Here is a 26,439-nt window from a genome sequence, read left to right on the forward strand (position 1 = left end):
GCATTTCTAAAAACGTGGCCACAGTTTCCTGAATTTTTGATTGTTTTTTCTTTAAGCTATCTATTTCCTTGAATATTTCTCCCTTCACTTCTTGTATAATTTTTTGGATTCCCTTGCACTGGAAAGATCCCTACCTAATTAGCTTAATAACTATCCTCCTGAATTGTTTCTTTGGTCCCTCCCTGATTAGCTTAATAACTAACCTTCTGAATTCTTTTTCAGGTAAATCAGGGATTTCTTCTTGGTTGGGATTTGTTGCTGGTGAACTAGTGTGATATTTTGGGGGTGTTTTGTCATAGTACTAGAGTTGGTTTTCTAGTTCCTTCTCATTTGGATAGGCTCTGACAGAGGGAAAGTCTAGGTCTGAAGCCTGTTATTCAGATTCTTTTGTCCCACAGGGTGTCCCATTGATGTAGTACACTCTCTCTTTCTCTATGGATATGGCTTCTTGTGAGCTGAACTGCAGTGCTTGTCCCTCTTTTGGGTCTAGCCACCCAGCGAGTCTACCCAGCTCTGGTGAACCATCTATAGGTCTCTCAGTCATGGATACCAGTGCTTTTTCTGATGGAGGTGGTGGGGGGTGCAATGGACTCTGTGAGGGTTCTTAGCTTTGGTGGTTTAATATTCTATTTTTGTGCTATTTGGCCTCCTGTCAGGCGTGGTGCTTTCCAGAGCACATCAGCTGTGGTTTTATGGGGAGGAGCCGGTGGTGGGCAGGGTCCTAGAACTCCGAAGATTATATGCCCTTTGTCTTCCACTACCAAGCTGGGTAGGGAAGGACCATCAGGTGGGAGCAGGGCTAGGACTGTCTGAGCTCAGAGTCTCCTTGGGCAGGTCTTGCTGCAGCTGCTGTGGGGGATGGGGTTGAAATTCCCAGGTCACTGGAGGTGTGTACCTAGGAGGACTAATGCTGCCTCTGCTGAGTCAGGCAGGTTGTCAGGGAAGTAGGGGAAAGCCAGCAGTCACAGGCCTCACCCAGCATCCACGCAAACTGAAGAGCCGGACTCTCTCCCCCCATCCCCCTACAACAGCCCCCAGACCATTTCCAAACAATAAGGGCTTGAAAACCTGCCCCAGGCTATCCATCTCCCAGCTATGAAAGGAAAGGGCTGGATTTGGACCCTGCCCTGAGTTCTGGCTGGGAGGCTTCTCATCTGGTTCAAATTGTTCCAAAGTTCAGCTAGAGATTTGTATCTTCCTGTGTAGTTTTACTCCCTGTTCCTCTCCTGTTGGATCCCTGTGGTGCCAGGCAGGAATGGGCTGCTTGGGGACCCAGCGAGGTCCCAGGGCCTTTCTGCTGTTTCCTCTACCCCTGTATTTCACTTGGCTCTCTAAATTGACTCAGCTCCAGGTAAAGTCGGAAATTTCTCCCTCAAACAGACCTTCAGCGTCTCCAGTGGGAGTGTGTGTTCGGGAGAGGAGGGTCTGCCTTTTCCATGGCCGCAGTTGGGACACTCTCAGTTTTGCGGGGGGAGGTCTACTGGGTCCTGCAGGAGCAGGAGGGTCTGTGGGTCCTCTTGGGATTGCTGGTCTCAATTTTAGTGAGATAATTATGCACTGGTTCTACCAGTGCATATTTAGTACCAGTGTACTTATGGGGGAAAAATGAATAATTCAGCAAAAAGCAACTGCCTCTCATTTTCTGCACTAATTACTAAAGCTGCATTTGATTTTCAAAATGTAGTGAGCTTTTTCAGTTTTCCAAGCATACATTGTCTTCTTTCAAATACAGGATATCATCCTCCAACTGCAGATGCTCCTTAACTTATGATTATGTCCTCATCAACTCACTGTAAATTGAAAATATCGTAAGTCAAAAATGAATTTAATACACCTAATCTACTGAACTTTATAAAGCTTAGCCTAGTCTAGCTTAAATGTGCTCAGAGCACTTACATTAGCCTATATTTGGGCAAAATCATCTAACACAAAGCCTATTGTATAGTAAACTGTTTAATTTGATGTAGATGTACAAATAAGTTTTGAGTCCCATGCAATTTATAAAATATTGCACTGACAGTAAAAACGAAAATGGTTGTATGGGTACTCAAAGTATGGTTTTTACTGAATGTGTATTTCTTTCACGCCATTGTAAAATTAAAAAAAAAAAAAAAATCCTAAGTCGAAGTATTGTAAGTTGGAAACCACCTGAACAATGTATCCTTGGTACTTAGGTTATTGATTTTTTTAAATTCATCATATCATTTTTTAAAAAATCACCTTGATTAAATCTACTTTTCATTGCTCCCTAAAAATGTCAGAGCCTAAATATGTCCAGAGAAATGTTTCTTATGCCAGCCTTAATTAACACAGGATCAATATTATCACTTGGTATCAAAAATTTATATATGGATATTATAAATATTTTTGAGTATCATAACCAATCTCAAAAACTATGCCTATCACTGCATTCACAGAAACAACCATATGTAATGTTATTTTTATGTTTATTCTCCATCAGAAAGAGGACTAAGGTGCACAAACCTATAATTTTCCTGTTTTTGAAGGTTTGTCTGACATGTTAGAGCAAACTAAATGTAGTCCTTTGACCATCTGAACAAATAATTTGAACAGAGTCACATTCTTCCTGAGTATACCCTATAATTCTCTAAACATAAGTATTTGAAAGTATTAGTGAAATCAATTCCCAACATAATTTCCACCTGTAAAATATCTCAACTGAGCTTTCAAGAGATTTTATCAAATAAGTACTTAAATAAGTAAAATATATTCTTGATTTGTCACAAACAATATTGAATCTTAAAAGTTCAAATATATAGTGTATAAACTTTTTGAAACTAGTATCCTGACTACTAAAGGAAAAAGATTTAATGTGTTGTGAATTTAATTTTAATTAATTAATTAAGTTAACAATAACATAGATTTAAATGTAAGGGAGTTAGGTTCTATCAACAACTGTATGTGTGACCTTTGGGAAATTACTTAACACATTTTGTGTCTATTTTCTTTATTCACAGTATGAGAGGTTTGGACCCATTGGTCCCTAGTATGCCTTCTAGGTTTAAAATATTTTGTCTTTATGAAAATTTAGCTGAAATAAAAATCCAAAATTATGCAGTATTCTTAGTATTGAGGCAATATATGTGGCAAAAGTATTAGCTCAAGAACGATTCTGAATAGATTTTATGTTGAACATTGATACCTAACCTAAAGATTTACAGATTTAATTTTACAGTTTAGGTACTCCCTGGTGGCTTATTTACTTTTTTGCATAGGGGGAGGAGAGGAAGAAATCTGTAGGGAGCATCTTGCAATCAAAAGTTTTTCCTCCTAATAACATATTTAAATCTGGTAATCATTACATAAAGGGTGCTATATCTACTTTGTATCAATTTCTAATTTAACTTTATTTAGCCTACTGTATTTAACTGTGATTTGACTTTTCTGTTTTAACCAAAAACATTTTACTTAAATAGGCACTAATGATCTTAACCAATAAAGTTAATATTTTTATAGTTAGGAAAAAAATGCATACAAATGTAGAGGTAAAATGTTATTTTAAAAATTCTCCTAACAATTTTCTTTCTCTTTTCTGCATTATTTGTATTCTGAACTTTATTGCCAATTGGCATTAATTGGTGATAATTGGTTGTATGTATCTGGTAATAGTCATGTGATTATGGAACTGAATGAGATTACATGAAGAGTAATTTCAATTTTCAAATTTATGTGTATTAAAAAATAAGCCTGAGAAGAAACAGGCAGTTTGTCAAAGTAGTAATTTCTGAGGGATACAAAAGTTTTATATTAACTTGAAATCTCAATGGGAAATAATCTTTACATGCAGATATAATGAAGGCAGAATAACCCACACATTCCAGATTTCTCCAAGTCTTTGAGTACATTTATTTACATTCTAGTCTGTCTGAATAGCTAAGTGTATAAGGGATTGTAGCCTGTATAGTTGGAAGTCAGTGGTAACAACTCTTCTTCCAAGATAACGTACACCTGTTATAAAAGGCAAATTAAATTGCTATTTAGGATCTACCAGCCATATAAACTTTAATAAAATCTGTTACCTTTTTGAGGCTATTGTCTTATCCATTTAAAGAAGATCCTAATAAGCTTTAGAAATTTCCAAAGTATTCCACTGTTAGTACTTTTCAATTATCAGAGATGAAAAGAGCCTAAATATTAAAAAATAAATAAAAACAAATAAATAATATATACTAGTATGTGGAAGATAATCTGAATCAGTAAGACTTCATTTAATATGGAATAATACAAGAGAAGGAAAAATAACTTAGACCACAAAGATATATGATAATTTTGACCTGTAGAGAAGCCATCAGTGACAACTAAGTGAAGCAATGAAGATGTAACAGAGGAAAATTCTCCAAAGAGGTAGAAAAAAAGTAATATGTATATAAAGTGGTGAAGACAGAGAAGCATATCAAATACATGAAAAGAAATATTTAAAAGACCACAAGGTAGACTTAAAAGTTTTACCTCTAAAGACCACAAGGTAGACTTAAAAGTTGGAGAAAAGTGCAACATGGAGGATCTTCCGGGTAAAAGAGTTGTTAGACGCCTTGGTGATCTGCTTCTACTACCTTTGTCAGAAGTGATCATAAAATCTTGCAAATACTAGAACAAAATTAGGTTATAGAAAACTGAAACCAAATACTAGAGAGAAGAATGTAATAAAAGAATCCTTACATCTTAGTCAAGAAAAATGATTTGCTTAGAGTCTAAGAAAATGGACAAATTCAATAACTGTGGCATATTACTTTACTCTGAGAAATCAGGAAGGAGATGCAAAGAATGGATATGGGAAAATGATCTTCCTGTTTCTGAAACATGGAAGCTCCATTTCATAATCCACAGGCCAGTGAACATGACAGAGAATTGATATTAAGACAAAAGCATTTTTGTGAGTGCCTACAATAGGAAGAAGTGAGCAGTAGACCTTGCATGTTATCACAATGTGTAGGATTTGTCAGATATATAATCCTTTAGAGGTTTATAAGATTGAAGCTTTAAAGGCATATATATCTGACAGATCCTATATTTAGTAAGTGGTAATGCCTGATCTACAATCTAGTTCTCCTGACTGCAAATCCCTTGCTCTTTCTACAGCATAAGTCCTGATATTAGAATGTGAAGTTTGTTACTCTGGAGACATAAAAAGGTTATAACTTTTCTTTTTAAACTACATTGTAGACTGTCAGTTTCCTATTGCTGTGTAACAAACCAGTATAAAAATGAACGCTTTCAAACAATGACCATTCATTTAGGTAATAATTATTTAAGTCTGCAGTTCAGGCTATGCTCATCAGATTAATTGTTCCAGTCTCAGCTGGCCTCCCTCTTGAAGCTGTTGTCAGGAGGGAACTGTGCTTCTTGGTGTTGGCTTGTTTGGGGCTGGGAAAACAGTGGTGGACTGGGCACCTGGACCATGTAACCCTTCTTATCTAGCTGGCTAGACTAGGCTCAAAAGTGTTTTGGGAGAGAAGAGGAAAGATGAAATGACCTTGTCTGAGTCTGTCCCTGCCTCTATAACAAAATACCACAGACTGGATAATTTATAAATAATATAAATTTATTTCTCAGTGTTCTGGAGGCTGGGGTGTTTAAGATCAAAGAGCCAGCAGCTTTGGTGGCGGGTGAGGGCCTGGTTGTTGCTACTGAAATGGCATTTTGAACACTGGTGGAAGGACCAAAAGGATAAGAGAGGATAGCTAGTTCCCTCCACCTCTTTTATAGTAGCATTAATCCCATTCAAATGAGCATACAACCCTTATGGCCTATTCACATCCCAAAGCCCCACCTTCTAACACCATCACCTTTGTGTATAACTTTCAACATATGAATTTTGGAGAGACATAGGTTCAAATCATAGCGGATTCTCAAGGTTAGGCTCAGAACCACAGCATCACTTCCACTGAATCACCTTAGCCAAAACAAGTGTCAAGGTCAGTCTGTCTTGTTTACCCCCTCTTCAAGCAGTCAACAAGGAAGGAATTCCTGTCCTAGGTTATTGCTAAACACACAACATCTGAGTCTTGATAGACGACCTTGATGGCAGTTCAGTGATCATGTACACTTACAGCCTGGGGGAGGAGGAGACCACATTACATAGGGATACATGGGAGCTGCTCTCAGGGTCAGAGGGAGCCCGACGAGTCTGGACAGAAACATCCGTACGAGTGCTGCGGGGGTCCATCCCACAGACCCTGACCCAACGACTGACAGATAACATACATTGACACAGTGATTCTGCTTGTCAGTCCGGCTTAGGGTCCGGGCCCCTCACAGACACCAAGGAAGGTGCTGTAAAGAGTAGCAGCCAGGGCTCTGATCAGCCAGCAAAGCTCACATTTATTCAGTATAGATTTAATTGACAAAGGCTTGAGTCAACACACCTGTGGGTAATTAACCTGGTCGCCCCCCCCCCCGCCTCCCACCCAGGTCAGGGCCATATTGTCCTTGAATGAAGGTTGATTTTAGGACATGAGTAAACAAGCTATTTAGATAAACTACTCTACATTCCTTTCTATCTGTGCCCTAAGCTTCTGGCTCCAGAAAAGAGAATCTAGCTGCCTTCAGCCAAACTAAAGTTACGCAAAACTCCCCAACCTTCCAAGAAGGTTTCCTTCTTTCTATTCCTATAATTTTACAATTTCTCCCACCATCCTGACTGAAACCCCCACCCCCACCCTTCGGAGTACCTTCTAGTTCCCATGGGAGAATGTAACTGGCTTGAGTAATTTGGTAAGCTAGAAGGAAGGTGAAGCCCGTTCGGTTGAGAACCAGGTAGAGTGAACCTGGTCTGGCTATAAAGGAACTGTTTAGACGAGAGGCTTGCCTATTTGGTGGAAGGTGTATCTGGCAAAAATTGGGGAACTTGCGGTAGGGTGTTGGGTCTGCGTGAGACTCAAAGATATCAAGAAACCACTTAATTAATTGCATATTACTTTCAGGCCTTACACCACACAGCCCAAATTGAGTGGGCAGAGAAATAAACTCCACTTGTGTAGTGGCTGCGTAGTCCACTGATTTATCTAAACTGAAACCATGTGTTCTAGAACTCGCCTTCCTGCATGGATCTGGACAAAGATTGGCTACTAGAGAAATTGGCATGGAACCTAGAAGGTGCAAGTGAAGCAGCAGCCATGTTAATATCAAATGCAAATTGTCACAGATCTGCTGGCTTCCCTGTCGAACTACCTGTGAAGCCATAGCCAGGCTTACATCTCCTCCAGGTTCTATGAATCTCTGTCAAAAACTCTGAAAGATCTTAGATTTTACTCACTTTGCAATCTAACAAACTAGCCTGCTACAATTTCATGGAAGCTGGCAGAAAATACAAAACTCTTGGATCAGAATCAAAGGACTTTATTATTTAGGACACAACAAGCAGCGTAAACTTCATGTTTGTACTGGTTCTCCTTGTTTTCCAAAACCCACACGGTCAGCCTGGAGTGGTCCAGGTTGATACTGTACATTGAAATTGAGAAACACTGTTTTTAAAAAGGCCTAATATGTTAAAGGAGCCACAAGCAAACCTTCCCAACCTACGCACAGAGGAAAAGAGTATTTTTATTATATTAATCAGCAAACAAATACGATCTTTGCCTTGAAAGGAGAAACTGTATTTTCCAAAGCAGTTCGTCATACACACATTCTTGAGAAAAGAGTCTGGAACTAAAGTCATCTACCTCATCTCACAAAATGTACAGAAATTTGAGAGACACAACAGTCCTTGTCTTCCCAACAATCTCCTCCTCCAGCTTCTCCCACTCCTAGAGAAGATATTTAGCTTCCTAATGAAGGGTGCCAACTTCTCCTATAGGTTACCCATTTCATCACATTTGATGCTTGGAGGCAATGAGAGGCAATGTTGCTTCCAGTTTGCACTTGTGGGTTCCAAGTTAGCACTTACAGTTTCCAAGTTTGTCCTCCTTCTCCCACAATACAAGCCCATCTTCCTAACTGCCTGGCAGTAGGCACAAAAGCAACTGGTATACATAACCGCTAGGGGTTGAATGTGTCCCCTAAATTTCACCTGTTAAAAACTTAATCCCCAAATTCAAATGTTGAAGGCATTTAAGGGTGGGGAATTTGAGAGGTAATGAGTATTTGATAAGCTCATCAGGTGGGTCCCCCATGATAGGACTAGTGGCTTTTTAAGAAGAGGAAGAGAGACTTCAGCTGGCACACTCTTGCCCTGTCATCATGTGATGCCCTCTGCCATGTTATGATGTGGCACAAAAGCCCTCACAAAATATGGCCCTCAACCTTGGACTTTGCTGCCTCCAGAACTATAAGAAATAAATTCATTTTCTTTATAAATTACTGAATTTGTGGTATATGTTATAGCAACAGAAGACAAACTAAGACACATAACATTGTTTAACCAGCTCCCACAGTGGCCTTTGGTCCAATTTTATTTAATAAATCCCCTGTTCCATAGCAATCTACTATTTTCACTTCTCCCATCAATTCCTGATTGATACTAATAGGAGAAGTTACAAAGCTACATTGCAAAGGTATTGCTACAGGGAGAGTTTGAGATGTGCACCACAGGGTATGAAGAAAGGATTAACTTTTTCTTTGTAGCTCCAGGTACTAGCATTAAGTCAATAGATTTATAGGGTGACTAATTTTAACACAAATAATATGAAGTTTTTCTAAAAGCCATAGCCATTCCAAGATGAAATTTGCTCCCAGAAACTAGTGAGTACCCTTCTACTTCAAAGTCAACAAGTTTAATTTTAATTAGTATTTAGCAAAGATGCTAAAGAAAAGAATTAAGCATTTGTTATGTCATATACATCTATCAAAATATCAAGTACAGGCTAGGAGCAGTGGCTCACACCTATAATTCCAGCTGAATTTTGGGAGGCTGAGATGGGAGGATCACTTGAGCTCAGGAGTTCAACACCAGAATGAGCAACATCTCTCTAAATATAAAAAGAAAAAATTTAAAAATTATCTGGGTGTGGTGGTGGGCTCACAACTGCAGTCCCAGCTACTTGGAGGCTGAGGTGGTAGGACTGTTCGAGCCTGGGAGGTGGAGGCTGCCATGAGCCATAATTGTGCGACAGTACTCCAGCATGGGCAACAGAGCAAGACTCTGTCTCACGGAAGAAAAAAAGATGAAAAAATTCAAGCATCAAGAATAATTATACAAATGCCAATGTCTGGGAAACAGTAGATAAGAATCAATTTGAGTCCAAGAAATAAAAGATAGTTATAACTGATGTCAGGTTTAACCCTAGGCTCTAAGATAGACTATAAAAAGCTGAGGTATTAGAGGTGATGGCATAAAAATGATGTTAAGAAAAAAAATAGCCATGCAATAGGATAAAAAAATGACAGAATTCTGATAAAAGAAAATAAAGCCATGCCCATAGGCAAGATGTTGTTAAGTGAAGAAATTATAAAAACACAATTAACATCTATTTATAAACCTACCATAAGCATATACATTATGCATTGCATAATGACATTTCAGTCAACGATGCACTACTTATACAGTTATGTTGTCATAAGATTATGATAGAAATATATTTTTACTGCACCCTTTGTATGTTTATACATGTTAAGGTACACAAATATCACTGTGTTACAAATGCCTACAGTATTCAGTATAGTAACCTACTGTACAGGTTTGTAGCTTAGAAGCAATAGGCTATGTCATTGAGCCTAAGTACGTAGCAGACTATACCATCTAGTTTTGTGAAAGTACACTCCATGATGTACACAAAAGGAAAAAAATCTACTAACAGTGCATTTCTCAGACTATATTCCTGTTAGGTGATTCATGACCACATATTTCCCTTCAGATATTCTTCTATAAAAATATTGTACTATATAGAATATAGTTTGGTACTGAGACAATTGTCACCGTAAGATAGGGATCATTGTACAGCCTCTTCCCCAACGGATGCCAATTTTATCATGTGTCAACATGTTAACAGTATATCATTAGTTCTATTCAGTGATATAATAATGAATGTTTTAAAAGTAGCTGTTTTTCATGGTGTAGATTACTACCACCATGAGTTACTTCAGACTAAATCAGTCTTCTACTGATTTTTATGTAATTACTTTGTGGTTACTTTGGCAGAGTCCTTTGTTTCTGTGTTACTGGACTCATTGGTTCCGAAGTGGGGTTGGTCAATGCTTTGAGGATTTCTGGGTAGAGGATGGCACAGTGGTTAAGAATCTCAGATCTACAACCACACAGATTAGGTCTGAATCCTGACATAGCAATGTACTCTCTGTGTACTCTTAGACACATTGTTCAATGTCTTGCTTCATTAATTTCCTCATTTGTAAATTTGGACCTATATAAAATGATTGTTGAGAGAGATTAAACTGCCTATTAAGACAGTGAGGACAGTACCTGATACAGAGTAAAAAATTTAGCAGGTTTTAAATATTTTTCTCCACTTTGTATCTTATTGTTTTCATTATCTTGTTACATGGGTAATTCTTAGATTGTAATAAATTCAGTATAAATAACATAGTCAGCATTTCTTCTTGAATCAACAGTTTCAGTTCCAAAGAGTGTTTACTGGTTTCTTTTGTTTGTTTGCTTTTTTTTTTCATATCTGTTTGTTACACTTCGGTGTTTTGGGTGCTGGTAAAAGAAAATAAAGAAGTCAGCTAAGATTCTACATTCATCGTATTTTATAGGTAATAGTATATTACCTATACAGATTTTAAATATATTATAATTATCCCTATGGCTCTTTCCCTCACTTCCTCATATATAGTGTTATTTCATTTTCTATTGCTATTGACTACATTTGCCAGAGGTTACCTCAATGCATCAGAAGCCAGTGTTTGAGTTCATCACGAATCCTATTATTAATAATTTAAATTATACAATTCACTAATAAGTGCCTGCTATTCCAGGTTTTTCTTTTTCCCTCAATTTGGTTATAGTTATAATTTCATGAGTTATAAACAAAACAAAGTTCAGCTATTGTCTTTCTCCTTTTATTAACATTATTTATGGTTTCAATTTTCATATAGTTTTAATGGGATCCCATTTGTTTTGATGTGTGATGTGTATATTGTCATTGTTTTTCTTAAGCCTCTAATCGTACATTTGATCTTTTCGTGATTTATTAGTCATTAAGGAGAATGGTTTTTATTTCTTCAGGCTTATTGTTATTGTTCTATAAACTTTTATAATTTTTATTTATCATATTCAAAAATGAAATCTATAATTTCTGACTTTTAATCTTTCTAAATTAAAATGCTTAGAGTTTATTTTTGAACAGAAAGTATTTGATATAGCTTAAAATACAAAAAAATGCAAAATGTGATAAAGTGAAGTCTTTCTCTCCTACCCCTAATTCTCAATTACCAGATCCTCTCCTCAGGTATATTATCAATGTCTTATATATCGTCCCAGAAATCATTTTGTATACATATATACACACACATATTTGGTATACATATGTATACATGTATCCATTTTTCTTATTTTCAAGTATGGAAAGTACCATTGTTTTGCATATACCTCCACTTAAAATATATCTTAGAGAACATTCAATATTGATGAAGAATTTCTACTTAGTTTTTGTGTTCCTGGCTGAACTGGCCACATATAGATGTATCACAATGTAGCCAATTGTTTTCAAACATGAACATGACATCCTTTATAATCTTCTGCAATTGCTAACAAAGTTGTACTCATTAACCACATACCTCCATCATTGCTTATGTGTGTGAGTGAATCCGCAGGGTAAATTGCTGGAAATTGGAGTTGCTGGCCAAAGGATATCTATAACGTATAATGCGAATGGGTATTCTCAATTGCCCTCCATACATGTTATACCAATTTACACACCCGTAAGATATTTTTCAATAAAAATGATTAGACGTTTATCTGTAACCATCTGATAGGTGATAAACTGTATATCAGCAAAAGTTTATCTTTCCTGTCTTTCTCATATTATAAAAGAGGTTGAACATATTTTCACATGCTTTAGGGACCTTTTATATCCTTTCAGTGAACTGTCTTTTCTCAATTTCTTAGTACTGTGTTTAGTCTTTTTCATGTTGGTTTATGGGTATTATTTATCTGTAGATAATCTTTATATACTTGTTTCATGAGTTGGACTTTCATAATGTCTAAAGAAATTTCTAAGATATTTTGTTTTAACATGTTATTTTTAAGTATCATTTCCATTTAAATAATTTTTAAGAACTGAGGAATAGATCTAACTTTACTTTTGCAATATGACTGTCATGTTACAATAGAATTTCCTCAATAATTCAGATTTTATTTACTGATTAGTATGCCACACATATTTCAAATTTTACTTTGTAGCTTTATTCAACTGTTTGCATGCCATTGCTTGTTCATCTTATTCACTAAGGAGTACTAGGACATTCATGGTAAGTTGTTTTCATATCTAATAGAATAAGTTCCTTCTTGTTGCTTTCTTTTCCAAAATTTTCCTGGATACATTTGTTAGTTTATTACTTACGTCAGTATTAACTTCACCAAAGAATATCCTGTAGCTACTTTTTCTTGAGACTGCCCTAAATTAATAGATTATTTTAAAAAGAAGTGGCATCTTTATACTTCAAGTCTTCCCAAAGGAAAGCATACTATTACATTTCATCAAGACAGTTTTATGTCCCCTACAAATACTTTAAAGTTATCTTTGTATAAGTATTTCGCCATTTTTAGTGTTAGCCCTAGGTATTTTATTTGTTGTTGCTACTTTAAATGGGTTTCTTCTTTCATTATATATTTTCAATGGCTTTTTGTATGTATGAAATTGATGGATTACCTATTACCTTTTGTCTAGACATCTTCATGATATCGTTTAGTGTTCGGGCAGTTTTTCCACTAGATCTGATGTTGTGTTCCAGGTCATATCATCTGAATAAAGCGGTAATTGTCAACCTCAGTTCTAATTTTTATAATTCTAATTTCTTATTTTTCCTGATGGCTAAGAGTTTCAAATCAATGTATTTTTATATTGGCAATAATAGACATAGCTATTTTTATTTATTTTAATTGAATGTTAATATACATTTTCTCTTTGGCATGATGTCACCCTGGGATTGAGATAAAGTTGGTTTGGTATGATAAGGAATTTTGTAACTATCTTTATTATATAGGTTTATTTACTGTAAAAAAAAAAAAAGGTGAAGTTTAACAAAGCATTGTCACCTATACTAATGACCTGTATTTTTTTCATATGTTGAATTATACCATAGATTCATAACTAGTAAACCACCTTTAAGTCCCATGATTAACCTCACTTGTTCATAGTATATGAAATATTCTGTTTAATAATTTTTGCACTGATTTTGCACTGATATTTTAAGTAATTTTGATGTTAAACTTCCTTTCATTTTCTTGTGCGTAGGCCTCCTCGTTTTAAATATAGTACCCACTTTGGCATTATCTCTTAACTTACACTTATTTTGTAATGTAAAGGCAAATTATTAATGTAACGTACTGTTAAGAAAAAAAGTGGTCAATAAGCCCACTATTCACATATACCTCTTGTTTTATTTTTAAATAAAAGTTTATTATTCGTGGTTTAGTAATTCAAATGATAGAAAATGTAGTAAAATATAAAGTAAAAATGTTTTATCTTTTGCATTCATCCTTAATAGTTAACATCATATTTATATTATTTATTGCAAAAAGTGTGCATACCCTAGTACAGCGGCCCCCAACCTGTTAGGCCTGCTAGGAACAGGGCTGCTCAGCAGGAGGTGAGTGGCAGGATAGTGAGCAAAGCTTCATCTATATTTACAGCTGCTCCCCATGGCTTGCAACACTGCCTAAGCTCCAACTCCTGTCAGATCAGCAGCAGCATTAGATGCTCACAGGAGCATGAATCCTATTGTGAACTGTGTGTGCGAGGATCTAGGCTGTGCGCTCCTTATGAGAATCTGATGCCTGATGACCTGTCACTGTCTCCCATCACACCCAGATGGGATCATCTAGTTGCAGGAAAACAAGCTCAGGGCTCCCATTGATTCTACATTATGGTCAGTTGTATAATTATTTCACCATATATTACAATGTAATAATAACAGAAATAAAGTACACAATAAATGTAATATGTTTGAATCATTCCAAAGCCACCTCCAACCCAAGGTCTGTGGAAAAATTATCTTCCATAAAACACGTCCCTGGCTCCAAAATGGTTGGAGACCAGTACCCTGGTATACGTGTCTCCCTGGAAGTACACCATTTAAAAACCTACACAAGGATTATATGACATATACCACTGAAAATATGTCTTGGAGAACTTTGCTTTCAGCACCTAGAATTCTACTTCATTCTTTGGAGTAGATGCATACGTCTTTTGAACAATGGATATTGGTAAAGAGGACCAACACTCTCCTTTAAATGAATTAAAACAGAATTGGGGAAATAACTAGAATTGCCAACTCTTTCCATGCATTTTTCACAAGGAAAATGAAAGACAAAACAAGGGAGAGTAACTATATATGACAGGATATTTGATATTTTCTAGATATTTTGAAGTTTACATTATAAACTCATTTTTTCTGGCCACGCACTGAAGGAGAACATTTCTTATTTCCAGTTAAAAGAGCACATTATTTTCTTAGTTCATTAATTTCTATTGCTACTGAGTTACAACTGGATGAAGTTATCTATGTATTTTCACTATTTAGATATATTTGGAATCTTCATTTCTCTCTTATATGTGAACTCTAAGTATAGAATCAGTTATTATGCACAATATCCTCATTAATTATAACACATACAGTTGTTCCACCTATTTCTGTATTACAAGATAATCTTCTGTTGTCTATTTGTCCTTCTACAATAGCTTTCCTTTGTTGAGTACTTAATTTTGAGTATTTTCTGGGATTTCTAAAATTTATCATCAAGATTTCCTTTTCAGAATGAGCTATGAGTTCTATGAGTTTTTACACATTTCAAGATGTTTTATTTGAAAGATGAAATATAGAAAATCAGAGTCACGTGTAAGTTGACAAAAAAATTTACTATACAGTTTTTCAACACCCTCCAGATTTAAATATCATTATAGAGAAATTTAAGGCAGGCTGACATTTTTCCCATAGAGACGATTTTATTTATTTGTCTAAGGGCCTATTGAATTATTCTTCCCATTGAATTTCAGAAATTGTAAAAGGTTATTCCTGATAGTTTTCTAGCAATTTATTTTCTTGACTATATACCTTTAAAGTATTTACATTAAAATCTCCATGACTGAAAGAAAGGCTTTATTCTATTATATATTTTTATTTTGTGAGCTTATAGTTGTGATTTTTCTCTTCTTAATCTTCCCAATTATGTTTATGTTGGATCTCCTTAGTCTCTCTATAATAGCTATCATGTTTCAAATCATTTTTTTGGGTGTGATTTTACAAAGCATAGCCATTGTATCTCTTGAGTCTATATTTTGTTAATTTTATTATGTCTCTCATCTCTTAACTGTTTTCTATTTCTTTTGCAGTTTTCTTTTAATGATCACTTCTTTAAATTCATATTGCCTCTTTATGTTTTCTTAATATCTCTCCTTTAATTCATTTTATGTGTATCATTCTGTAATTTCTTTGAAACTATGAAACATTATTTGTCTACTCTCAGAAGATTCTTTAGGCCACTGTTTTTGCCATATTATTTATCTACCGTTTGCTACATTCCTTTTCATTTGCTTATGTTTATGTTCTCTAGTTCCATGATGGTTTATTTGTTACTAGTATTAACCTCTGAAAAATATCAAGAGGGAAAATAATGAAAAGACAGAACTAGAGAACATTTCAATTTTATGTTTTCAATAAAACATCTCTTCTCCAGATGATTACTGCCCTGAAAGGATATTTCTCCATAATTTCAGCCAGTTAGTGGCAATTACTGAAGGAATTCAGCTGTGATAATCTTGCAATCACTGCTTCTCCTTCTTTTATGCCATCTCACCACGATCTGTCATATAGTTAGACTATGAAAAATCAAAATTCAATTTTGACACGAGTCCAGTTTTTCTCCAATATGTTCATGCCTATCTGGATCTGCTTAGACATATTTGTGCGCGCACACACACACACACACTTTATCCATGGTATGCCCTCGCATTAGATGTGCTCACTGTAATTGAGATTGGTAGGTGGAACCTTAAAGATGTGACAGTTACTTTACTACTCCTAGGAAAATGTACACCCACCTGATGTTTTTTGACTTATATATATGTTGTCAACATTGTACTTCATATATATTCAAATTTATGGTATGAATTATTTTTCTTCATAATTTTGGTTTTGAATTTTGATGTTATCTGCTTTATTAACATACTTTTCCTTGATTTTTATTTTTTGGTTTTAGAAAGTTTTAAGAATGGTAGTAAACAATGTTTGCTTTCATGCTGCCATTTTTTTCTCAAACTGCCTTGTAGTGATTTTCGATGACTCAGTGACTCTTTATTAGATATACTTAGGCATTTCAAAGTTTGCCTTGTATCTGTACATTGAAATCAGTGATGAATCACTAAATGGTATTCTTTCACTGTCAGTTTTTGGAACCTATCTATACTCAGCTCTTTGACAACTTTTGCTACTGTCTTGCAATATTAATGAAAAGATGCATGTCCATTTTAGAGTCTATGACTTGATTTTAGTATTACTACTATTATAATACTAATAGTAGTACTACTAATAGTATTACTACTTATTTTCTAGTCAACTGCTATAAATAATAAACCCAAAGAGCCTGTTTGTCTTAAGCCCTTTTCCGAAAAACTGTTATCTTAAAGCCCTTTTAATCATCACAAACAAGCACAATTTCAATACCAGAATTTACACTAGGGTTTAATTAGTATTATTAGAGTTCCCTTTAAAGTGAAAGAGAATATATCTTGTTGAGAAAAATAAAAACTTATAAGAAACAATACAGTAAAAAGTAATAAAACAATGTTATTATTGTACTTAATCCCACATTACTGTAATTAATTAAATTTAACATGGTTTACTCAAAATTTTCTCATAATACATTTCAAAAATAAAAATCCTAAAAAAAGATCTCTTTCTTGTTTAAAATTGTTTTTCATTCTTATCTCCAAGAGCAATGCAAACAAATGTTTTATTTTAACTGTATCTACCTTTAAATGATCTTAAAATTGCCAGTTTTGCAGTTTATACAAAGAAAGGTCACTTAAAGTATCCACCTTAAAACAAAATTTAATAAGACTCTTGCCACCACAACAGCAAACAGGAACACTTAAGCAACCATGCTAAAAGTCATTTATTTAAACATTCATTTTCTCACAGATACAGGAAATGAAATGCAAACAAACTAAATATAGGTTTTTTAATCTAGGCCTCAGCAGTCTGTACATTCAGAAAAAAAATGTTATTGCTACTTCAGTGAGTAGAACACGAAAAGTGAAATTATGAATAAAGAAATGTGTATAAATGATGAAACACTTTATTATATTTCTTAACATAAAATGTCATAAAATGTAATATAGATAAATATTTTGTGGCTTTACTAGAGTCTAATATAAAGCAAAAGGTCTGGGACTGGAGAAGAGATTTTCAGAGGAAATCTCATTTCTTCACTAATAGCATAGCTTAGTATGGTTACTTGAATTACTGTGAAATTAAGTTATTTTTAAACTTTTGCTACTTTCTTTTTTCTACTACATTTCACATTTTCTTTGATGGAGGCTGGTTATTACCTAAGCACAGATAGTAATAAAAATAACCATATTCCTTATTTCCAGAATTGGTGAAACAGTAAATGAGAATTAAACCCGGAAATCAGGTAGTACGCTTTGCCTCATCATTTATTTTCTTATTATATTGAGTTTTCTAACAGTCCCTGTTTAGGAGCAAACGCTGTCACTGTCTCGTTCTTCCTCTCTATATTCTTGTAATTCTTGGTTAATAGGTTAATTGATATGAGGAAGGAGGAAATGCATGAACAGGTCCACATAGATATGAAAATCATATTTTTGAAGATTATTTGCAAATATATCACTGAACAGATTCTCAGCACCTATGTGTAAATATGGTGTGTGTGTGCATGTGTGTGTATGTGGGTGCTCACTCATGGGTAATTTGGTACGAACTGATGTCAACTCTCGATTTCCAAAGAAGATTTTGAACTTGACAACAATGATGCAGAGGCCTCCTGAAAGTCAAACGCTATTGATTTTACTAGGTCTTAAGTGAGACTCTCCATAACATGCTATTTTCATTTTCAAAAAGTATATTTAATAATTTATACATCCTCAAAAAATGAAGTATGAAAGTGTAAGTTTAAAGACAGATGTTAAAATCAAGACATTCATGGATTTGTAGAAGAAATACCAAGAAGGCAAAAAGATTCATTAAATAATAAATGTATAAAATATTCATTCAATGCTTAATTAGAAAACAGTCTTTTGATGAGAGATTTTCAAACAGATTTAGGATCTGCAGAATGAGTGCATAAAGTTGGATATTAAAACAGAAAAATAGAGAACATAATATGTATGCTTCATGGTTATTCTTCTAATGATTATGGAGTCAAGGATATATCTGAACCAGTAACTATAGGAATGGGTAGAATTTCACCAGGAAGGGAAGAATGAACAAATTATTGTAGGTTGACAAAATAGCAAGAGTAAAAGGATGTTGGAGCAATAAAGAGAGGAGTCACAGAACATACTAAAGTTTGTAAAGGGCCCCAGAATCCAACTGCAACAACAAGAAAAAAGCAGGCTAGAGATTTGGATTATGACTAAAGTAGAGGTCTTACAGTTCAAACGAATGAAATAATTGTGTTCTTTTTTTTTTTTTTTTTTCTGAGACGGAGTCTCGCTCTGTCGCCCAGGCTCGAGTGCAGTGGCCGGATCTCAGCTCACTGCAAGCTCCGCCTCCCGGGTTCACGCCATTCTCCTGCCTCAGCCTCCCGAGTAGCTGGGACTACAGGCGCCGCCACCTCGCCCGGCTAGTTTTTTGCATTTTTTAGTAGAGACGGGGTTTCACCATGTTAGCCAGGATGGTCTCAATCTCCTGACCTCGTGATCCACCCGTCTCGGCCTCCCAAAGTGCTGGGATTACAGGCTTGAGCCACCGCGCCCGGCCAATTGTGTTCCTTTGCAAAGTGTCTGTTCATGTCTTTTGCCCGCTTTTTAAAGGGGCTGTACATGTAGGCAACAATTAGATGAAAAACAGCTCAACATCACTGATCATTAGGGAAATGCAAATCAAAACCACAATGAGATATCATCTCACCAAAGTCAGGATGGCTACTATTAAAAAGTCAACAAATTACAGATGCTGGTGAGGTTGTGGAGAAAAGGGAATGCTTATGCAATGTTGGTAGGAGTATAAAATAGTTTAACCATTATACAAAGTAGTGTGGTGATCCATCAAAGAGGAGAAAACAGAACTATCATTCACCCCGGCAATCCCATGACTAGGTATATGCCCAAAGGAATATATATCTTTCTACCACAAGACACATGCATGCATATGTTCATTGCAGTGCTATTCACAATAGCAAAGACACAGAATCAACCTAAATGCCCATCGATAGCAGATTGAATAAAGAAAATGTGGTATATATATAACATAGAATACTATGCAGCCAGAATAAAGAACAAGATCATGTCCTCTGTGGGAACATGAAAGTAGCTGGAGGCCATTATCCTTAGCAAACTAATGCAGGAACAGGAAAAAAAAGAAAACAAATATCCCATGTTCTCATTTATAAGTGAGAGCTCAATGATGAGAACACATGGCCACAGAGAGAGGAACAACAGACACTGGGGCCTACTTGAAGGTAGAGGCTGGGAGGAGGAGAGGATCAGAGAAGAACACTAATGGGTACTAGGCTGAATACCTGGATGATGAAATAACCTATACAATGAACCCTCATGACAAAGTTTACCTGTATAGCAAATCTGCATATGTATCCCTGAAATTTAAAAAAAAGGTAAAAACGAAGTTCTTAGAATGTTAACCACCATATGACATGGTGCAATAAATATTAACTATTACCATTTCTTGTGATCTAGAGACTTAGGAAAACTTTCTGCATCTCAATAGTATGAGAATTTAGTCACTTTAAAAGTTACTCTTGTATATAGTGTAAGGAATGAGTAAAATAATATTATTTTCCCAGTGAATAGAGTTGTTCTAATATCATTTACGGTGTATCCCGTCCTTTCCACACTAATTTGAACAATCATCTTAAATTATGAATTCCTATATATGAAATGATTCCTATGTACAAATGGGTCATTTGTTGCATATATTTATTCCTCTTCTAATACTTTCTACTGGTAAATTGTATTTGTTTCTAACACAGTGAAACCCCATCTCTACTAAAAACACAAAAAAAAATTTAGTTGGGTGTGGTGGCGGGCACCTGTAGTCCCAGCTACTTGGGAGGCTGAGGCAGGAGAATGGCATGAACCCTGGAAGCGGAGTTTGCCATGAGCCGAGATGGTGCCACTGCACTCCATCTAGCCTGGGAAATAGCGAGACTCTGTCTCAAGAAAAGAAAAAAAAAAAAAAGATAAAAAAAAAAAAGAAAAAGAACATGACACAGTAGCAAAAGTTGATAGCATGATGAAAAAACATTAAAGCTTCCAAAGCCAACTTCAAAGCTGCCTCCTGATCTTCTTAGGTTTCTAAAATCATATTCTTCTCATTTGTACAACAAATTTTATGTGTATCAATTTCTTCAATATAGTATCTTGAATGCCTTTTCTACTCTTCACTCCCTTATCATTCAGATTATCTTCCTAGTCAAAATTTGAGTTTTCTTAACTTATTTAGTTCTCACACAATTCTTGATAGTTTTTTGTCTTAAGTGCCTTTGAAATATATTTTTTATGTATTTATTAACTCATTTTGGATACTAAATCAAGAAGGCAAGTATCAATATTTCATTATACTTTATTTTCTTTCAGAAGCTTTTAACATTTATTACTAGGACTTCCTTAAATATTGCCTCCTGTGACAATAAACTCCAGGGCTTGCTCTAACCTATGTTGCTGTTTTTCACATGCTACTTTGCAGACTTCTTTTCTTCTGCCTGTGTCTTAAATGACATTGTTCCCCAAGACCTGTATTAGATTCCTGTATTTTCCCCACTCCTCTTGGATAATCTCATTCATCATCAGAGTTTCAATGAATATTATAAGCAAGTTACATCCAAATCTATAGCATATCACCAGTTCTCCTGCCTATATCCATATATAAAATGATAACTTGGTAATTCCACTTGTGTTGACACATAGACACTTTAAATTCATTATCTTCAAGACTGACCTATCATTTTACCACTAAAACCTTTATCAAATTCTGAGTTGCCAATCTCAATGAAAGTTGTCTAATTTTCTACTTAGTTTGGCCCCTACTTACCTACCTAGAATCATCTGTTGTTGAGGTTTACACTGTAAAATGAAATGCATTAAACTTTCACTGTTTTGAATGTGCAATGTAATTTCTATTATCTGGGTCTCCCTCCACACATAACACTCTTATGTTTGTCTCCTTATTTTGTAAACTCTAATAATCCTTTAGGTTTCAGAGTAGTTGTTTCTTATTGGAAAATTCCAAAACCAGTAGTTGGCAGCTGACTCTCTCCTTTTGTTCCATAGTGCTTATACTAATTTTCTGTCATTTCCTTTTAACTTATCTTCATCCCTTACTAAAATCTAAACTACATGTAGGTCAAGATCATTTTTACTTGTCATTGTATTCAAAGCACCTATATAAATACTCTAAAAAGATTTAATAAATCAATAGATTCACTCATGAAAGACCAAATATACAGAAGAAAAAAGTTTGAAAGGAAGGGAACAAATGATACAAATAAAGAGATTATATTTTCCTCAACAATCCTAATGAGTACTTCATGCTCCTATAGTAACTAAGACTCATGTGATTTTCAAATGGAATCATAGGTGTCCTGTAGAGATCCCATCCACATTTGTAGAGGAGGGCATGCAATTCTGCTTGTCTGGCATGGTTCTCAACTGTGAATGCTTTTGTCTCTTAGTGAACATTTAGCAATGCTGGGAGATATTTTTGATGGTCCCACCTGCAGATGGTGGGGGAAGTGGCTACTGGCATCAAATGGCTAGGGGCCAGGGCTTCAGGAAAACATCCTACAACGCACATGGGAGACACCACCTCAAGGGTTTACCCAAACCCTACATGATCATAATGCCAAGATCTTGTGGTACAAGGCCTAAAATTAATATTATCTGTTGCCTTGACATCTGATAAAATTGAGAGAGGTTTTAATAAATTAACCACATTACCCTCCCCTCTGCTTTGGTAAATGAGATCCCTTAGCTAAAAGAAATTTCTCCTTGTGAATTGTAATTCCTGCTTAGTCCTGTGTAGTGGATTCATTGGTAGCCTGTAGATTGATTCACATGAAACAATAACATCCTTCTGCAGGGCCTAGAGGAAACCTTAGTCTCTTGATACTAAAAAATCTGCCACCTAAATCCTCCTATTGTTCACTCTTTTCCCTGAGAGCATCCATTGTGTGGTCCTCATTAGTGAGTGTTCTCATCTCCTGAGCTGTGACTATAAGTAACTAATAAACTATGGTCTGTCTCATTTGTCCAGGATCAGTTGTCACTGTTAAGCTCTCCTCATAACCTTAGGGCAGGAAGTCCTCTCTCATCAATGAAATGAAGAGTTGATGATCAAAACAGGATGACACACATAAACAGAACTAAAAATAAAAACCATCTCAATAGTCATGGAAGAACCTTTTAATAAAATCCTACATCCCTTCATGATAAAAACCCTCAACATACAAAAGGCATTGAAGGAACATATCTCAAAATACTAAGAGCCATCTATGACAACCCACAACTAACATCCAACTGAATGGGTAAAGCTGTAAGCATTCCCCTTAAGGACAAGAACACGACAGGAGTGTGCACTCTCACCACTCCTATCCAGCACAGGACTGGAAGTCCTGCCAGAGCCATCAGGGAAGAGAAAAAAATAAAAGGCATTCACATAGAAAAAGAAGAAGTCAAATTATCTCTCTTCATTCATTATATTATTCTATACCTAGTAATCTCCAAAGATTCCATCAAAAGCCTCCTGGAACTGATCAATAATGTCAGGAAAGTTTCAGGATATAAACCAAATTACAAAAATTAGTCGCATTCCTCTACACCAATAATTTCCAAGCTGAGAGCCAAATTAAGAATGCAATCCCATTTACAATTGCCACAAAATAAGATACCTAGGAATACACCTAACCAACATGAAAGATCTCCACAATAATTATAAAACACTGCTGAAAGAAATCATAGATGATACAAACGAATGCCAATTGTTTGTAATGCCAATCGTGATACAAACGAATGGAAAAACATCCCATGCTTTTGCACTGGAAAAGATAATACCATGAAAATCGTCATAGTAACCAAAGAAATCTACAGATTTAACACTATTCCTATCAAACTGCCAGTGACATTTTTTACAGAACTGGAAAATAATCTAAAATTCATATGGATTCGAAATAGAGCCCAAATAGACAAGGCAATCCTAACAAAAGGAACAAAGTCGGAAGCATCAAATTACCCTACTTTAAACTACGTACTATTAGCCTACAATAACCAAAGCGGCATGGTACTGGAACAAAAACAGACACATAAACTGATAAAACAGAATAGAGAAGGCATATATAAAGTCACACACCTACAGCCATTTGATCTTTGACAAAGTCAACAAAAATAAGCAACAGGGAAAGGACTCCCTATTCAATAAATGGTGCTAGGATGGCTGACTATCCATACGCAGAAGAATGAAACTGGATCCCCACCTTTCACCATATACAAAAATCAACTCAAGAACTCAAGATGGATTAAAGATTTAAATGTAAGACCTTAAACTACAGGAAAACTTAGGAAATACCATTCTGGACAATGGCCTTGGGAAATAATTTATGACTAAGTCCTCAAAAGTAATTGCAACAGAAACAAAAATTGGCAACTGGTATCTAATTAAACTAAAAAACTTCTGCATAGCAAAAGAAACTATCAACAGAGTAAACAGACGACCTACAGAATAGAGGAAAATATTTGCAAACTACGTATCTGACAAAGGCACAAATCTAGAGTCTGTAAGAAAGTTAAAAAAATCAACAAGCAAACAAACAAATGATCCTATTAAAAAGTGGATCTCTAAAGAGGACAAACAAGCAGCCAAAAACATGAAAAAATGCTCAGCATTCACTAATAATCAAAGAAATGCAAATCAAAACCACAATGAAATACCACCTCACACCGGTCAGAATGATTGTCGTTAAATAGTCAAAAAATAACAGATGCTGGTGGGGTTGCAGAGAAAAGGGAATGCTTATTCATAGTTCATGGGAATGTAAATTATGCCAGCCACTGTGAAAAGCTTGGAGATTTCTCAAAAGAAAAGAAAAGAAACTTAAAACAACTACCATTCAACCCAGCAATTCCATTACTAGGTATATATCCAAAGGAAAATAAATTGTTCTGCCAAAAAGACACGTGTACTGGTATGTTCATTGCAGCACTATTCACAGTAGCAAAGACATGTCAAACTAGATGTCCATCAACGGTGGACTGGATAAAGAAAATGTGGAATATTACACAGCCAGGAAAAATAAAATAAAATTATGTCCTTTGCAGCCACATAGATGCAGATGGAGGACAATATTCTAAGCAAATTAACACAGGAATAGAAAAAAAAAATACCACATGTTCTCATCTGCAACTGGGAGCCAAGAATTGGATACACAGACATAAAGATGAGAACAATAGACATGGGGACTATTTGGCAGTAGGAAAGTGGAGGAAGAACTGAAAAACTACCTATTCGGTACTATGCTCAGTACCTGGGTATATTAGGGATCTCAAGAGGAACAAGACTACTAGGACAGACGTATATATGAAAGAGAGTTTATTAAGGAGTACTGATTCACACAATCACAAGATGAAGTCCCACAATAGGCTGTCTGCAAGCTGAGGAACAAGGAAGCCAGTCCAAGTCTCAAAACCCCAAAAGTAGGGAAGCTGACAGTGCAGTCCTCAGTCTGTGGCTGAAGGCCCTAGAGCCCCTGGCAAACCACTATAAGTCCAGAGTCTAAAAGCTGAAGAACTTGGAGTCTGATGTTTAGGGCAGGAAGCACACAGCATGGGAGAAAGATGGAGTCCAGAAGACTCAGCCAGTCTAGTCCTTCCACGTCCCTCCGCCTGCTTTTATCCTAGCCATGCTAGCAACTGATTAGATGGTGGGCCTGCCTCTCCCAGTCCACTGACTCAAATGTTAATCTCCTTTGGTAACATCCTAACAGACACACCCAAGAACAATACTTTGTATCCTTCAATCCAATCAAGTTGACATTCAACCATTATCACACTGAGTGATGGGATAACTTGTACCCCAAAACTCCATCATGCAGTATACCCATGTAACAAGCCAGTACACGTAGCCCGAGTCTAAAATTAAAGTTGAAATCATATATATATAAAAAAACAAGGTCAGAAAACCCGATCTACAGTGGTTTCTACTCTATTTCCTTTTGAGAATTCTAAAATTGAGAAGTCTTACCAAGCTAAGAAAACAGTTCTATCAATGCTTCAAAGTGGAATAGTGTCAGAGCCCAGCTCTGTTTCTAAATCTTTTCTAGGATCAACCTCTTGATAATTAAGTGGCATTTAATAATTCAATTTGTCCTATTGGGATTGTATTTCTTCAGAGTTGTAACTAATTCTAGTAATAAGACCAAATAAAATAGCTTTCTGAAAGGAGTAGTCCATATTAGCTCTACTCTCTGTGGACTTTAGATCTTGGATGCAGAAATTAGATGATATCCAATAGTTTATTAGCAGTTCTGGGGTGGTAGACTTGCTATGGGTGGCCTATAAGTTGTAGTCCTTGGACTACACTTAGCAACTGATTGCAGCTGAAGAATGAGATCTAATTCTAATAAATCTTCCTGTGTCATCTGTATTTTGCTGAAGATTCTACAAAGTAATAGCTGAGAATTCTTACATTGAACATCACTTAGAAATACCAAAAATTTGTAGTCATGTTGGTAGCATCAACTTTCTAGGTCACTGTGAAGAATGAGGAAGATAAACATTAGAAAATAGTGGAACTACATTGAAATAGCTACTGTATTAAGTGTTATTATATTTAAAACATTTGTTGTACATTATGTTTAGTGCATAATTCTACCAGTAATTATTATTTGACTAGTTAAGTTTTGCAAATAATATTACTGAGATGTTTGTAAAGTTCTGTAAGAAAAACAAAAGTCTGTGATACATTATTTGTAGGAAATGAGAAATTGTTTGGTCCCCTAATTGGGTTCCACAATGAGCCTAAAAAAATATTTTTAATGTTATTTAAACTAAGATTTCCCAGGCCGGGCGCAGTGGCTCAAGCCTGTAATCCCAGCACTTTGGGAGGCTGAGATGG

This window comes from Piliocolobus tephrosceles, chromosome 5 (genome assembly GCF_002776525.5).
Source record: "Piliocolobus tephrosceles isolate RC106 chromosome 5, ASM277652v3, whole genome shotgun sequence".
In the NCBI taxonomy this organism is placed as follows: Eukaryota; Metazoa; Chordata; class Mammalia; order Primates; family Cercopithecidae; genus Piliocolobus; species Piliocolobus tephrosceles.